The sequence below is a fragment of the Lampris incognitus genome, chromosome 1 (genome assembly GCF_029633865.1).
Source record: "Lampris incognitus isolate fLamInc1 chromosome 1, fLamInc1.hap2, whole genome shotgun sequence".
Classification (NCBI taxonomy): Eukaryota; Metazoa; Chordata; class Actinopteri; order Lampriformes; family Lampridae; genus Lampris; species Lampris incognitus.
In genome coordinates, this window is record NC_079211.1 from 109,513,890 (window position 1) to 109,532,298 (window position 18,409).

Here is an 18,409-nt window from a genome sequence, read left to right on the forward strand (position 1 = left end):
TACTTCCGGGGTTCTTGTAGCTTTAATTTTATTGTTTGAACCTTCGAATGCAGATCGTTTTACTGAGTGCATACATTCCTGTGCCTTTCGAGCAAACAGCTCATAAATGTTCACAGATGTGGCAAGTTTAACAGAAAAGATTTTAAAAAGGGAAATAATAAATACAAAATACGGTGCAAAATACGGCAGTGGACTATGTACGTTAAACAGGGTTTAACAAAGACATGTGGAACTTCCTGAAGATCGCGCAACTTCTCACTCTGTCAGTTACCTTTAAACAGAATTAAAATGCATATAAAACCTTTACATCCCAAATACAATGGCATGGTGTGGCTTTATTCACGCCAACATTACCTTGTCATGCCTGCAATGGCGAACAGCGGTCGATGGCTCGCGCCCAAAATCACCGAACATCAACTCCAGTAGCGTCTAAATCAAACCATCTTGTCAAATTACCGACATACAATATTGTTTGGAATAATGTTACAGGTATATTTCACAAGATATTTACACCTACTTACTACGGAGTCAGAGCACTGTCACACCGCAATCTTCAGGCGCTCCACACAAGAAAAAAAAGAAAGAATACCCAAGATGCACTTGGATAACTTGCACGGAGTTACAATAAAAGTCCGCCACTGCCACTTACTGGTCAAAACATGCAATGACAACCAAAACTATAAAAATACACTCACAATCTGCCTCACAATTTAAATACATCAAATGACATTTTACATGGCTTGACAGTGTAACAATTACATATATTAACAGTTAAACTATACTAAATTTAAGTGGAAAATCTTTTAACATATTTAACAGATTTACCACCCGGCTACATATATATTATACAATGCAGTAATCTACATGTTTGAAAAATTGTATTGTACTGACAGTAACAACTCACCTATCTCCCATATGTTCCCCTTCATGTTCGTCTTCATCTTCTTCCGCTATCAAGTCACCAATGCGACTACAAACAGGAGCAAACATTTTTCAACGTCAAACTTCTGTCTCCCTTCTAATGTTTTAGTCACAGTGAAACTGGTCACCCCAATATTATTTAACTGGCTGTACATGGTGCAACCTCTGCAGCTCAATGCATACAGTAACGTTAAATGTACATGCAACCTCTGCAGCTCAATGCATACAGTAGGCCTACATGTACATAATGTCTGTTGCAATAATAGCAGGAGGAGTAAACATTTAGCCATATGGCATCTTAATGTGTCAGTTGAATTTAGGATGGTACACAGCAGTAAGACATGTTGCTTCCAGCAGTGCTTTCAATGAAGTAAGAAGAGGGCGTGGCTAAGTTCCCACCGCTTCTTTTTTTTAAAATCCAAGATGGCCGCGGCGTGAAATGGGCGTATGGGGCTCCCATTCCACCAGCAGGCCTTACTGCTTCCAAGAGAGCGGGACAATGTATGGGTAGGTGCCGGCTACTGTGACCTGAAGAACCCGCCTGCAGCGCTAGTCAAGCATGAGCAGTCCACTTCACACATTCAACATCAAACAGCATTGAAAACTTTTGGAAATTGCACTCGGATCAACCTAGCTTTAAACGAGGCCAACAAGCAGCAAGTCTCCACACACGTTGCGAAGGTAAGGGAAAATTGTGAGATTCTGAAGGCCTCGATATGTGCTACTTGCTACTTAGGGAAACAGGAATTAGCCTTCAGGGGCCTGGCGGCCCGTCCACGGTGTCTCCCCACCTACCGCCCAATGACTGCTGGACCCTGAGAGCAGGATAAGCGGTTCAAGATAATGGATGGATGGATGGATGAATGGGAAACAAGAAAAGCACCGGTTCATCAAACCGGGGATAGTAACGCTCTTCGACAGAACTTTCAAGATGAGGAAAATGCAGCCCCTTTCTCCGTAAGAGTCGATGAAGACCACTGACACAACCAACAAAGCGCAGCTATCTGTTGTGTTGCAGTATGTCTGCCAAAATGGAGTTAAAAGAGACGTTTTTGGGATTTAGTGATGTAATGCTGTTTAAATACTTGGGGTCAATTGTCCAAAGTAACGGGGAGTGCAGAAGAGAGGTGGAGAAGAGAGTGCAGGCAGGGTGGAGTGGGTGGAGAAGAGTGTCAGGAGTGACTTGCGACAGAAGGGTTAAAGGGAAGTTTTACAAGATGGTTGTGAGACCAGCTATGTTGTATGGTTTGGAGACAGTGGCACTGACGAAAAGACAGGAGGCGGAACTGGAGGTGGCAGAGTTGAAGATGCTGAGATTGGGAGTGACGAAGAAGGACAGGATTAGGAATGAGTATATTAGAAGGACAGTTCAGGTTGGACGGTTTGGAGACAGAGCAAGAGAGGCAAGATTGAGATGGTTTGGACATGTGTGGAGGAGAGATGCTGGGTATATTGGGAGAAGGATGCTGAATATGGAGCTGCCAGGGAAGAGGAGAAGAGGAAGGCCAAAGAGGAGGTTTATGGATGTGGTGAGGGAGAACATGCAGGTGGCTGGTGTGACAGAGGAAGATGCAGAGGACAGGAAGAGATGGAAATGGATGATCCGTGTAACGGGGGCAGTCCTATGCTGTTCTTTGCTGGTCAGCCTGCTGCACGCCCGTCACTTCCATCATCAGCTCTGCGTTGTGTTCTATTTTCGGTGGGGTCCCAGATGTTGTGGGGGGCCCTCAGTCTCTCATCATCATCATCATCATCATGATCAAGGAAGGAGGGGGGACACACAGGACTCTATTTGGCTCACCTTGCCATTTATTTTGGTTTCAAACCCTTCGACAAACGTCCAGTCCTCCAGCGGGAGCGGTGTTTCTTACGGACGTGGGGGTCGATGTTCAACCACTGCCCGGACTTCACTCGTGTGCGTTAGAAGGAGAAACCGTCCACGGGACTCCGATGTAAGAAAGGATAAACAAGTATTTTATCCCACAGCTTGCAGTATCTTCTTACAGGGATACTCAAGGTTACGTTCTCCTCAACCAGCAAAACTGTCCTACGGTAAGAAACACGTGTGGCTCGGCTCGATTGCTGCTTGAGACTCCTCCCACAAAACAAAAATGGCCTCTCCCGCGTTCCCTCTTCCGTGTACCCACAAGACCTCTCTCTTAAAGCGACAGTACATGTATATGACGGTCGTTGGAAAACATACATAAAAGTAAATAATGACATAAAATAAAATGTAGTAAACACAAATAACAGCACACAGACAGGATTTGGTGATATTTCATACTCAAACAAAATAAAATAAAAACATTAATTTTAACCTGGTTACATTCACCCCTCCTGAAATTCACCAACATCCTGACAGCAGGATAAAAAGAGAAAGAGGAAAGGAAAAGTCCATCACTGACTACTGGCACAAGTGAAAAGAAGAACCTAGTCCTCCAGTCAACTTAGGAGCTACCTCGGTTACGAGGTTCAGAAAATAATGAGGTTGATCAAGTCTCAGTATTCCCCTAGATCAATGTGACGCCTGATACGCCACACCATGCGCTTGGCCCAAAACAACCCTGTCTGATAGACACCTAATAACTCACATTAAACTAGTTTGAATGACTCCAACCTCCATCAAAGTTCAAACCCTCACACTCCGTAGAAATGGCATCTGAGCCATAGATTCTATTAACCTGTTCACTGACCTCACCACCCTCCCTGTGCGTGTCCTAACCCGACCATCGCTCTCTACTTGTGTGCGTGAGACAGTGCGAGCTTCAACATCTGTATCGAGTGAGTGTGGTGCTTCTGTGTGCGAATCAGTGTGAGATATAACACCAACATCGAGTGAGTGTGATGCCTCTATGTGTGGTGCATGTGTGTTGTGTGGTGCGTGTGTGTCGGGTGGAGTCTGAGCAGTGGCCCCCACAGGACTGACTACCAGACTAGACGGAATGAACTCTTCCGCTTCTGCCCACTCAGGTCTAGGCGAGTCTCCAAGTGATGAGACTGCTAGCCCCACTGCATCCCCTGAGACCGTCAGGCCATCTGCACTGTCCTCCTCATCGGACTCTGCGCAGTCAAGCAACTGACTGGTTGTACTGGACTCCTCACCCTGATCTAACTCAGGAAGGGGCAAGAAGTTGACCTCCAACAAACGGTTCCTGTGCACCACTCTGGTGTGCATCCTGAATCTTGTAGACATGGATATTGGGGTTGACACCGACAACCGTGTACACTCCATTCTACCATTTGTCAGCCAACTTTCTCTTCCCTCGCTCACTCTGGTTCGCAACCAAAACACGATCCCCGACAGACAGGACAGTGCCCTTGGCGTGTCTGTTGTACTGTCGCGCCTGATGCTGCTGCTCAGCCGTGGAGTGCTTCTGAGCGATCTCCATTGCACTCCTTAGACAGGAAAGCAGAGACTGAGCATAAGAGTCATAGTCAACAACGTGAGGATCATGCAAAACCTGCCTGAACATAACATCCACCGGCAGTCTTGGGACACGCCCATACATCAGGAAGAAAGGTGCATAACCCGTGGTCTCGTGAACAGTGGCATTGTACGCGAGCGTGAGAGAATGGATCTGCTGAGGCCACTGTTGCTTCTGCTGAAGCGGAAGGGAACGGAGCATATTCCCCATCGTGCGATTAAAACGCTCTGTCCCGCCATTACCCATAGGATGGTAGGCCGTCGTGTGGGACTTCGCTACACCCGCCAACTTGAGAAGCTCTGCAATCAGGTTACCCTCAAAGTTTGTGCCCTGGTCAGAATGTATTCTCTCTGGAAACCCGTAAACACAGAATACATGATCCCAGAGTTTCTTGGCGACCTGCTTCGCTGTCTGATTAGTGCAGGGGAACGCGTGAGCAAGCTTAGTGAAGTGGTCAGTAACCACTAAGACATCGACTGACCGCTGCTTACTGTCCTCAGCGGACCAGAAATCTATACACACAAGCTGCATCGGTGCGGAAGTTTTAATGCTCTCCAGGGGCGCGCAAGCAGCTGGCTCTGGGGTCTTCCCAAACACACATCTCCGACAGCATCTGACATATGCTCTGATATCCCTCTCCATGTCAGGCCAATAAAAACGCTGCCTTGCAAGAGAGAGAGTACGGTCCTGGCCCTGATGACCAGCGTGATCGTGGATGCCAGACAGTGCCTTGTCTTTCAGACTCAGAGGTAAAACATACTGAGACCTCCTCTGCTTGGACACTGGGTCCTTTGTCACCCTGTACAAGACACCATCATTGACTTCCAACTTCTCCCACTGTTTCAACAGCCTGAGAACCTTCTGGTCAGCACCATGCCTCTCACGTCTCGATGGCCGCTTCCGAACAGCGACAAAGGGCAACACCTTGGAGATGCAGGGGTCCTGCTCCTGACTCAACCTGAGCTCCTCGGTGGATAACATTGGCAGTGTATCCTGACCACCCGACAGATGCTGAACGTGCTGGACCAAACTGAGTGCTGTGAATACTGATGCATCAGGCCAGTCACATTTGGCTTGACAAAAAGCCCTGACCTCAGCTGCATCACAAGCAAACCCAGATCGCGCACTACTCACTGTTTGGGACTGGCAACTGAGTCTGAAAACATCCTGCACAGAGTCCCCCTCAACCCCGTCGGCTTCCTGAACAAGGGCCGGGTAGGGCTCCCTAAGTAGCCTCTGACTGACGGGCTTGGAAAAAGGGTCGCGACTCAAGGCATCCGCCACCACATTTTTCTTCCCTGGCAGGTGTTTGAGATCGAAAGTGTAAGACGCCAACTTAGACACCCAGCGGATCTCACACGCGTCAAGCTTCGGCTTCGTTAGGAGATAAGTCAGCGGATTATTATCTGTCCAAACGGTGAAGCTTTGACCCTTCAGCCAGTGGCTGAACTTTTCACAAACACTCCACTTCAGCGCCATGAACTCCAGTCTATGAGCTGGATACTTCCGCTGTGAGGCACTGAGTGACTTGCTTGCAAAACCAACAGGTCTGGCCTTGGACTCTCCTCGGGGCACTTGAGACAGCACCGCGCCGAGTCCGTCCAAAGACGCATCGACCGACAAAAGGAAAGGCACCTCAAAGTCTGGATGGGCAAGCACCACACACTCCAGTAACATCGTCTTCAACAGATCAAATGCTTCCCCACATTCCACCGTCCAGTCTGCGGAGGTAAGCTTACGGAAGCTGCCATGGGGCTTCTTATCCTTAGCTGACCTCCCCCTCCTCTTTTGTCCAGCTGTAAGGGCGAACAGGGGCTTAGCCACGGAGGAGCAGTTCGGGAGGAAATGCTGGTAGTAAAATACCATACCAAGGAAAGATTTGATCCTACGAACAGAAGGCGTGCACCCATCACCTTCCATGAGATCCTGCACTGTCATGTTGGAGATGACCTCTACTTTGGAGGGATCGACAGACACACCTCCGCCATCAACCACGTGGCCCAAAAACCGCACCCGCTTCTGCAGCAGATGACACTTCTTCGGAGCCAGTTTCAAGTTGTTCTCCCTCAACCTCTGAAACACAGTGCGGAGCCTCGACAGAGCCTCAACCTCTGACGGCGCGAAGACAAGAAGATCATCAAGATAGCACAAAAGCTTCATGAAGTTCGGATCCCCAAAGATCCCAATCATCATTCTCATGAAGGCTGCAGGGCTATTACAAAGGCCCTGTGGCATGCGATTGTATTCATGCAACCCAAGGGGAGTCGTGAAAGCAGTGTACTTCTTGTCATCTTCATGCATTGGGATGTTGAAGAAGCCAGAGGTGAGGTCCATCGTACTAAAGAGGCAGTTACCACCCAGCGCGGCAAGACAGTCCGACTGGTGTGGCAAGGGATGAGAGTCTTTCAAGGTCCGAGCATTCAGCCATCTGAAATCAGTGCAGATCCGAAGCCCGCCATCCTTCTTCCATACCATAACCAGCGGTGAAGCGTATGCGCTCGAGGACTTCCGGATAATCCCTTTCTCCTCCATATCAGTGAGAACCTGTCTCAACTTCTGATAGTGGGCTGGGGGAACCCTCCTTTAGGGCAAGCGAAAGGGGCGCTCATCCACCAGATGGATGCGATGTGTGTATCCTGTGACCTCGCCACAGTCCAGAGAGTCCCTGGAGAAGATGTCATGGTACTCGGTGAGCAGCTGAGTGAGCTGGGACTTGCATGCCTCACTAACCTGACAGGAGCTGAGGTCAATGTCACTGAGTCCGAGCTCTGACAAACTCCTAGCCGGCTGGACAGGGGGACAGGCACTATCTGTGGCGTTGGACTCATGCCTCCCTGCAACTGATTGCAGTCCCTGGAAAACATTAAAGTCCTCAATCGCCAAGCATGGAAACACATCAGCCGACTTGCAGTTCCTTTTCAGCGTGATGGCTTTGTCAGATGGATTGACAACAGTCATGGGTACCCACCTATCACCCCAGAGCGGTGTGACAAGTCGACCTACGAGTGCACTGCGTGGCATGGCCTTGGAGTCTGTCGGCTCCACAACAACAGTGCTTCCAGCTGACATAGGCACCTTAGCAGGAAGTCTGCCCCAGACTAAGTGCTCGTGCCTCGGTAAGAGTGTCACGGCCTGGGTGAGCTTAACAGTACCTATCTTCTCAGGAACTGCACCACCCCTCCAGCGCTCTACATTCGTGAACATGGACAAGAACTGTTCAACGTCAGGACTAGACGGATGTTCCTGTCCGGACGCGATGTCCCAGTACTCAGTACCACTCTTGAGTACATGGGCCACATGTTTAATGACGTTTGTGCCGACTATCAGATCATCATGCTGACCGGGCACGACCAGAGTGGGTATGACAAAGGAAACACCATAAAGCTGCATGTTGAGGTCATAAAAACCATCAGGCCTAGTCTCCAGACCACCGCAGCCAATCAAGACAATGTTCTCTTCAGGCTGCTGCTTCTCAGGTAAAACACCCCCAGAGCGGAGCTTCTCTACTGCATTTTCACTGATACTGCATGACATAGAGCCAGTATCCAACATGCCATTAAGCTGCACACTCTGGTTGACAAGAACAGGAGCATAGAACAAGTCACTGAAAGCCTGAACCCTCTGTGTCGCCTGAATGACCATACGTGAACCCTGAGGTGCTTTGGCACACTTGTCTTCATACAAGTGAGCCAGGTCGGAGACATCAGTGAGGGATACATCTACTTTACCCACACCATCCCTCTCTAGGTGTGGGTTTAGTAGTTTAACGGACGAGACTGACGACCAGCTCTTCCACCAGGCTGAGAACGGAGCTGGTTGGGCGGCTGAGGGTGAGGACAGTCCCTCTTCCAATGACCAGGAGACAAACAGTTTATACATCGGTTCTCCCGGCTGCAGTGGGAAAATGTGGAGTGATCCGGAGACTTACAAATCCTGCACAACCTCTGTGGTGCGTCTGGCACCCGCCCTACGGCGTTAGCTGGCGGTTGAGTCAGCGTCGGTGTCCGGACTGCAGCGCTAACTGGAACCTGAGTCTGCATTGTGACCAAACGGTCTAGCAAGCTCACCAAACTCCTCATATAGTCATCACCGCCAGAGACAGGTGCGGGAGACGGTGCGGGAGATGGTGTAGGAGACCTTGCAAAAAATGGTATAGGAGATGACGCATGAGCCGGGACGGGAGATGGCACCACCGGCACGGTCGTGTTCAAGTCGGGAGCCATGTCGACTACAGGGACATGAACCTGTGAATGGAACCTACGCTCTACCGCGCCTGCTTCACGTTGTCCACCTGCAGCAACACGGGACTTCCTCTCCAGCATGTGCTCATCAAGCCTCTCCTGGATCTCGCTAGCAGACCATTTCCCTGCGGACTTGAACTTAAAAACATTGGCAAGAGACTGATCTGGACAGTGTTTGATAAACATCATGCTTACCTCGTGGCTTGGCTCTTCAATACTACGGCCCTGCCATTTCAAGCATTCGTCAGCCACCTCCACTGTCTTATTAAGCCTAATCCAATACTCCATAGCGTCCTCACCTGGCTTGGGCAGCGTACTGTAAAAGTCCGCCAGGGGCATGCTCGAGTATGTGAAGTCACTAAAGTGTTGCTTCAGTACATCAAAAATAATGTGGGGGTTCGCTATGTGGTCGACAGATGTGTTGCGCAGCTTTATCCTCACCACGTCCCTTGCTTTCCCCATAAGCTTAGCTAGAATCTCATGTGACTGCTCACTAACTGGAATGGCTCGCTTCCTCAAATACAAAGTCATAAGGCTCTCCCACTCATGAACTGTAAACTTATCAGAGCTATCGCCCCTGAAAATAGGAGGCTCCCTAGCGTCTGTCTGCATTACTACTCTAACACTAGGCACTGTCTCCGAACACTGTTCAGCAGACCTAGCACTGTCTGTGTGTGTGTTTCTAAGCATTTGTGTTTCCTGCAGCTTAGCAGTGATTGACTCTCCTATCTTCTCTGCTAACTGAGTAATGAGCATTGCTAACTCACCCACTGGCTGCTCGCTGTTACCTAGCACAGCCCCTTCGCTGATACCTGGCCTGGCCCGTTCTACGTAGCGTGTGGAGGTGAACTGAGGAGTGCCAAATGTGGTCGGGTCTCTAGGTCCTGGTGCTCTGGTGTCTGGTTCCCCGCCCTCTAAGAGCTGCCCGAAACTCCTACCTACACCTAGCCGTAAACCCCCACCCACATCTAACTGGTACCCCCTCTCCATAGCACACTGGCGATCCAAAAGATCCTGATCAGCAATGTTACCCCCACCTACGTACGAACCACCCTCTGCCATGTTCCTACCTCTAACACTCAGATAAAATAAAAAATAAAATAAAAAAGTGAAAAGCTCAATTCATTTAAATAATTGAATCTAGAAATCACTAAGCGATTGAAACAATCACACACAATCAACAAATTCACCAATAGATTAATCACATATGCACATATCCAGTAGTTTACATCAATAGATTATTCACACGAGTCCTTCAATCACATCAACATTAACCTTTTTTCCTTTTTTTTTCGTGTGTTTTTCTTCCTTCAGTATATACAAATGTCCTGTTCACAAGCCCAGTCCATGGTAACCACAGCTATGACTGTCCAGTGTCCACACAGCTCAACTCCAGTCCACTGTAACATGAGCGTACAGTCTATAGAAATACCTGAGGACGTCTGGGGCTTGATGACGACAGCAGCCTCCCGCGGCGAGCAACTGATGTCACTCTCAGGATCCAGGAGGGTCACGGCACCAATGTAACGGGGGCAGTCCTATTCTGTTCTTTGCTGGTCAGCCTGCTGCACGCCCGTCACTTCCATCATCAGCTCTGCGTTGTGTTCTATTTTCGGTGGGGTCCCAGATGTTGTGGGGGGCCCTCAGTCTCTCATCATCATCATGATCAAGGAAGGAGGGGGGACACACAGGACTCTATTTGGCTCACCTTGCCATTTATTTTGGTTTCAAACCCTTCGACAAACGTCCAGTCCTCCAGCGGGAGCGGTGTTTCCTACGGACGTGGGGGGTCGATGTTCAACCACTGCCCGGACTTCACTCGTGTGCGTTAGAAGGAGAAACCGTCCACGGGACTCCGATGTAAGAAAGGATAAACAAGTATTTTATCCCACAGCTTGCAGTATCTTCTTACAGGGATACTCAAGGTTACGTTCTCCTCAACCAGCAAAACTGTCCTACGGTAAGAAACACGTGTGGCTCGGCTCGATTGCTGCTTGAGACTCCTCCCACAAAACAAAAATGGCCTCTCCCGCGTTCCCTCTTCCGTGTACCCACAAGACCTCTCTCTTAAAGCGACAGTACATGTATATGACGGTCGTTGGAAAACATACATAAAAGTAAATAATGACATAAAATAAAATGTAGTAAACACAAATAACAGCACACAGACAGGATTTGGTGATATTTCATACTCAAACAAAATAAAATAAAAACATTAATTTTAACCTGGTTACATCCGCTGTGGCGCCCCCTAACAGGAGCAGCTGAAAGTAGTAGTAGTAGTAGTAGTAGTAGTGACATAATGCTGTGTAATGTAATGATATGAGGCAATGGTGTTACTTAGTTATTTCACAGCTATCAAAAACCATATAAAACAAGAAAAAGGTACTTCATATATTCTTTGACAATATTTTTGTTTAGGTTTTCATTTGGAATGTAGTTCAGCCAGGGGGGGCAATATTCTAGAATTCTGTGGCATTTGGAAGAATGAAGAAGGATCAGATTGTTATAAAACATTAGAGAGCACAAAAGGATGAAATTTGGATTTGTGACTGCCCACTGCCCACCCAGCAACTGACCTCACCGCACATCACTGCTTTAGTCTACGCTATACAAACCCCAGGGGACACTGCAGAATAGCTGAATGTAGGTCAGGCGTGCTTTTTGCTCAAACGATGCACCTGTGTGCCTTCCTTTACTTTGCTAAACATTAACTGGAATGAGTGATTAAACTATACTTCAGCTGTTTGAGTTCAAAACATGTTTTGCTGCTAAAATGAGCACCAACTGCTGACTAGTTCAATCTAAAGAGGTCTACTTTATTTCCTAAGGATGTGGTACTTCCTAGCATTAGATGACAATGATGAGACATTGATATTTACTTGTGATTTTTGAAGCACTGTTTAAATGTGACTGTAATGAATGAAAGGTCACGTGTTTAACTTGACCTACTCACGGATGTACGTGCAGTGCGTGTGACGTATACAGGAAGTTAGAAGCGCATGTTATGAAGGTTGTATGTCGGATGAACGCTAGTAAAAGCTACACAGAGTTAAGAACCTACGAAGTCGGCTCTTTCTTGAATTATTCTTATGTCAGTAAGACAAGGCGTCTACGGACATTACATGGTGTCAGAATAGTCTGTGTATCGGAACACGAGCGGTCATGCCGAAGTTTAATGAATTCAAGTTTGACTGCCCCGTTGAATGGCCGGAGTGGAGACAACGGTTTTCGCGCTTCAGGCTCGCGACAAAGCTGGATAAAGACGACGGGGAGATTCAAGTGAGTTCGCTGATTTATGCAATGGGCAGCGAGGCTGAAAAGATATTCAGCTCGTTTGACTTCGCGGCGGAGGGTGATAAAGTGGACTATGATATCGTTCTGAAAAAGTTCGACGGCTACTTTATTCCCCGCCGTAACATCATACATGAGAGGGCGTGCTTCTATCAACGTAGCCAGCAGCCAGGAGAGACAGCGGAGATGTACATCCGGACATTGTATGAGCTGTCTGAACACTGTGAGTTTGGGGACAAGAGGGATGAACATATCAGAGATCGTCTGGTAGTGGGCATAAAAGATAAGGTGCTCTCCCGTCAGTTCCAGCTCACAGCGGACCTTACTCTGGTGAAAGTCATTGAACAAGTGCGCCAGGCGGAGGCAATAACAAAGCAGCTCAGCCTCCAAGCTAACCAACCAGAGGCCCTGCTGGCTAACGTCAATGTTGTCCGATGGCGGGACGAACGCCAAAACAAAAAGGGCGGACAGCGTCATGGTGGCGGCAGTCCGGCAACCAACAAAGTAGATGAATGCGGGAGGTGCGGCAAGACGCAGCACACCGATGAGCGGAAGTGTCCTGCAACGAACAGTAAGTGCAACAAGTGTCATAAAAAGGGACATTGGGAGCGTGTATGTCACTCTAAAGCGGTGAGAGAAGTCACTGAAGAGGTTAAACAGCTGTACTTTCTGGGAGAAGTTGGCAAAGAGAGCAGTCAGGAAGATTGGACTGTTAGTTTAACAATAAGTGATGTACCAATAACCTTTAAAATTGACACGGGGGCTGACGCTACTGTTATCAACCAAGGGACATTTAAAAAGCTGAAGCCAAACATAAAACTGGGACCTCCTGACACATGCTTCATAAGCCCAGGTGGAAACATCAGCTGCATAGGACAGTTTCAAGCCACAACCAACTACAAGGAGAAACAATACTCCTTTCCAGTGTATGTGATCAAGGGGAGAGGCAGCTGTCTGCTGAGTCGTCTAGAGGCAGTGGAGATGGGTCTAGTGAAGCGGATGAATGAGGTCAGTGGAGTTTTCGGTTCAAGTGGACTGCTGAAAACAGACCCAGTGAAGATAGCTCTGGTGGAGGGTGCCCAGCCATACGCGGTGCATACAGCCAGACGGATACCGCTGCCACTTGTACCACTGGTTAAGAAAGAACTGCAGCGCATGGAAAATGAGGGCATTATTGAAAAAGTGACTCAGCCCACAGAATGGTGCGCCGCTATGGTGCCGGTGCTGAAACCGAACAAGAAAGAGGTTCGCTGCTGCGCTGACCTCAGGAGGCTGAATCGAGCGGTGAAACGTGAGAAATACGTGCTGCCCACTATGGAGGAAATAATGCCAAGGCTCGCAGGGTCAAAGTTCTTCACAACGTTGGATGCAGCAAGTGGGTTTTACCAGATCCCCTTGCATGAAGACAGCAGGGGGCTCACCACTTTCATCACCCCATTTGGGAGGTATGCTTTCTGCCGCCTTCCATTTGGTATAACGAGTGCTCCAGAGATTTTCCAGAGAAAGATGGCGGAAACTCTGACCGGGCTAGAGGGCACAGAGGTGTACATGGATGACATCCTTATACATGGAGAGACTGAGGAAATCCATGACCGGCGCCTAGCAGAGGCGCTGGGGGTCATTGAAACAGCAGGTCTCAAACTGAACCAAGCGAAATGCAAGTTCAAACAGAAACAAGTCCGCTTCCTTGGTCATATCATCAACGAGGCAGGCATCAGACCTGACCCGGACAAAGTGGCCGGAATAGAGAACTTTCCTCAGCCCCAGAACGTGACGGAACTCAAGAGGTTCCTCGGGATGGTGAACTATTTGGCAAAATACGTCCCAGAGCTGTCCACTGTAGGTCAGCCGCTTTATGGACTGCTTAAAGCAACGACAGAGTGGCTGTGGGGACCTGCACAGAACACAGCATTCCAAGACCTTAAAGCAGCACTCGCCACCGCCCCGGTACTCACCTTTTATGACGTCACTAAGGCTACGGTGGTGTCAGCAGATGCCAGCAGCTACGGGCTGGGAGGCGTTCTGCTCCAGCAGCACGGGGAACACTGGAAGCCCGTGGCCTACTGCTCCCGACGGCTGAGTGACGCAGAGACAAGGTACGCACAGATCGAGAAAGAGTGCTTAGCCAGCGTCTGGGCATGTGAAAGGTTCGAGAAGTACCTGTTTGGGCTTGACAATTTCAGACTTGTCACCGATCATAAACCACTAGTGCCTCTCATGAACAGCAAAGACTTGGATAATGTGCCCATTAGGTGCCAGAGACTGTTAATGAGGCTGATGCGTTTCAATGCAGTGGCTGAATACGCACCAGGCAAAACTTTAGCTGTGGCTGATGCACTCTCCAGAGGCCCAGAGCAGTGCTACGGAGATGGTGCTTCTCATGATGATGTTGCAGCGCACATTGATGCCATCGTGTGCCAGGTGCCTGCCACACCTCAAAGGATGCAGGAGATAAAACAGAGCACGGATGGGGACCTGCAGCTCCAGACAGTGTTGGGCTTCATCAGACACGGCTGGCCTGAGTATGTCGATACAGTGCCGGAGACAGTCAGAGACTTTTATCAGGTGAGAGGGGAGTTATCTGCGGTAGATGGTTTAGTCATCAGAGGCAGTCGTATCGTCATTCCCACAGAGATGAGGGAGGTGATCTTAGACAGAATACACGACGGGCACCAGGGGATAGTTAAGTGCAGAGAGAGAGCTAGCCAGTCAGTGTGGTGGCCCAAAATGACAGAGCACATTACAACAAAGATACAGCAATGTCAATTCTGCAGAGAACACAAGAACACACAGAGAAAAGAGCCTTTAATGTCAAGTGAGCTCCCATCCAGACCATGGCAGAAAGTTGGCATAGACCTGTGTGAGTACAAAAAGCAAAACTACTTGATAGTGTCTGACTATTATTCCAGGTTTTTGGAGATCCTAAATCTACCAACAACTACTAGCAGTCAGGTTGTAGCTAGGCTGAAGGCTACATTTGCACGTTTTGGTATCCCTGAAATTGTAGTTAGTGATAATGGGCCACAGCTAGTTTCAGAAGAGATGAGGAGGTTCAGTGAGGATTATGATTTCATCCATGTGACTTCAAGCCCACACTACCCCCAGAGTAATGGACAGGCAGAGAGGGCTGTTCAGATAGCCAAAAGCATATTAAGGCAGGAAGACCCTCTCCTCGCCCTGTTGACATACAGAGCTACACCCTCTTCTTCCACTGGAGCCAGTCCAGCGGAATTGCTCATGGGTAGGAGACTCAGAACCACCTTACCCACATTGCAGCATAACCTGAAACCGGCCTGGCCTAAAGAGGAACTGATCAAAACCGCTGACGCTGCAGCCAAATCGAGGCAGGCTTTCTACTACAACCGCAGGAACGGCGTGCGGACACTGCGCCCACTGAACTCGGGTGACGCAGTACTCACCAAACTTGATGGACAGAAAACATGGACAATGCCAGCAGTTGTTCACAGTCAGAGCTCCACTCCCAGATCCTACATAGTGGAGACAGCTCAAGGTGAACATTACAGAAGGAACAGGCGCCACCTGTTGGCTACACCCAAAACACTCACCTCTGTCAGCAGGGATCCTGACCATGTCACTCCAGGGGAGAGTGGAAACACGGATGAGTCCCGAGCAGCAGAAATGCCAACTTCCACACCATATGTTACTCGCTCTGGCAGGGTGAGCAAGCCAGCAATCCGGCTGGATTTGTGAGGCGTATGGACTTGTGTACTATGGGAGATTTTTAATTTTTTGTGAAAAGGGGGGTGATATACAGGTTATAATTGTTGGCAGTAAATGTTCAGAGAAATGTTTAGAAAATAATCTTAGAGGGGGAGATGTAATGAATGAAAGGTCACGTGTTTAACTTGACCTACTCACGGATGTACGTGCAGTGCGTGTGACGTATACAGGAAGTTAGAAGCGCATGTTATGAAGGTTGTATGTCGGATGAACGCTAGTAAAAGCTACACAGAGTTAAGAACCTACGAAGTCGGCTCTTTCTTGAATTATTCTTATGTCAGTAAGACAAGGCGTCTACGGACATTACAGTGACCATGTGGTGGACACGTATTGGGGACAGAATTCAACCCAGGAACTAAGGGTTAAGTCATGGTTGCCCTGGCAGGTTAACGCAGGGTTAAGTTATGGTTGTCCAGCCAGTTTTCTGGGTCTTCTTGCCGCCTCCGCTCAGTCGAGCTGTGGTTTTGTTGTCTCTCTGATTTACCGTGGATTAAAGAAAGTTGCCTACACGGCTAAAGTGTGAACCTACGGTCTTCTCCGTTCCTTCGGCTCTACACTGGTGACCCCGACGTCGGTTTTCGGATAAGTTTTCTGAAACCACACACATTATGGCTACGAACGCCGTTGCAATTAAACTGCCGGAGTTTTGGGAGTCTTCCGCGGCTACGTGGTTCACACAGGCTGAGGCACAGTTCGCGCTCAGAGACATAACAGCAGACGAGACCAGGTACTACTACGTAGTGGCAGCGCTGGGGTGCGCTACGGCTTCCAGGATAAGCGTTTTCATAACCAACCCACCGGCCGATGGTAAATACGCCGCACTTAAACATCTCCTCCTTGAAACTTTTGAACTGTCAACAACGGAGAGAGCACGTCGCCTCTTCGCAATTCAGAGCTTGGGAGATGGCAAACCATCGGAGCTAATGAGCAGGATGTTAAACCTACTGGGTCAAGAAAAGCCATGTTTCCTGTTTATGGAGCTGTTTCTGCGCAACATGCCGCCCCACGTCCAGACTGCGCTCGCTAACTCCACCATCACTAATCCCCGTGAGCTGGCAAAGGAGGCTGACCGATTCTTCGTCGCTACACAACGTTCCTCCCATGCCGGGGTGCTGGCTCCTACCTTCACTGGCCCCCCGCCGACATCGCGGGCGTGGCCCGACGGTGGCGCCACAGCATCAGACCGCTACAAGCCCTCTGGACTCTGTATGTACCACGCGCGATTTGGTGCGAAAGCTAAACGGTGCCGTTCCCCCTGCAACTACAGGCCGACGGGAAACGAGAGGGCCAACACTCAGTAGTGGCCATGAGTGTTGGCGATACGAGCAGGCTACTCTTCATCCTCGACACCATCTCCGGTCGGCGATTTCTTTGTGACACGGGCGCACAGAGAAGCGTGCTCCCTGCTACTGACGTCGACATCATGGGCGGGGAGCGGGGCCCCCAGTTGGCGACGGCTGACGGCAGCCCTATCCACACCCACGGCGTGCGGTCTGTAGAACTGTGTTTTGGTGGACAACGTTTCACGTGGGAGTTCGTCATGGCCAATGTAACGCTTCCCCTCCTCGGAGCTGATTTTTTTGTGCGCTTACGGTTTGCTAGTGGACATTCAGAACAGCCGTCTGGTCGATGCCTTAACCTTCTCCTCCTTCGCATGTACGCGGAGGGAAGCGGCCTATGCAGGTCTAGCCAACTCTCTCTCAGAGGCAGACAAGTTCAACCGCCTCCTCGCTGAGTTCCCTGGCCTCACCCAGCCTACCTTCTCTGCACCCACTGCTAAGCATGGGGTGGAGCATCACATTGCTACGAAGGGGCCCCCGGTCTATGCCAGAGCCAGGCGTCTCGACCCCGCCAAACTCGCCATTGCCAAGTCTGAGTTCGAGCACCTGGAACGCATGGGGATCATCCGCCGCTCTGACAGCCCGTGGGCGTCCTCACTCCACATCGTCGCTAAGCCTGATGGAGGTTGGCGCCCATGCGGGGACTACCGCCGACTAAATGACGCAACCACGCCCGACCGCTATCCTGTCCCGCATATCCAGGACTTTTCTGCAAACCTGTCTGGCAAACGCGTCTTCTCAAAAGTCGACCTGGTCCGTGGTTATCATCAAGTTCCCGTGCACCCCTCGGACATCCCCAAGACAGCGGTGACTACCCCATTCGGCCTATTTGAATTCCTACGAATGCCATTTGGACTCAAAAACGCGGCCCAGTCCTTTCAGCGGCTGATGGATTCAGTGCTCCGTGGCCTTCCTTTCATCTTCGTCTATTTGGACAACATACTCATCGCCAGCGCCTCCGAGGAAGAACACCTGTCCCATCTTCACGCCCTCTTCACACGCCTCAGCCAGCATGGGCTGATCGTCAACCCGGCGAAGTGCCGGTTCGGGCTGACGGCCATTGATTTCCTCGGGCACCGCATCACTGGGGACGGGGCAGTCCCCCTGCCCTCAAAGGTGGAAGCGGTGGCGGCCTTTCCGCGCCCCCAAACAGCTCGTGCGCTCAGGGAGTTCATCGGGATGGTGATATTCTACCACCGCTTCATTCCCCGAGCCGCCTTTATCATCCGGCCACTGTACGAGGCGCTGAAAGGCATGTCCCCCAACCAGGCGGTCGACTGGACAGCAGAGCGGGACCGTGCGTTCACCGAGACTAAAGCTGCGCTCTCCCAGGCTACCCTGCTAGCGCATCCTTCACCTACAGCGCCTATTTCCATAACCACGGATGCATCGGACTATGCTGTTGGTGCGGTTCACGAACAGTGGGTGGGGGGGGCTTGGCAGCCTT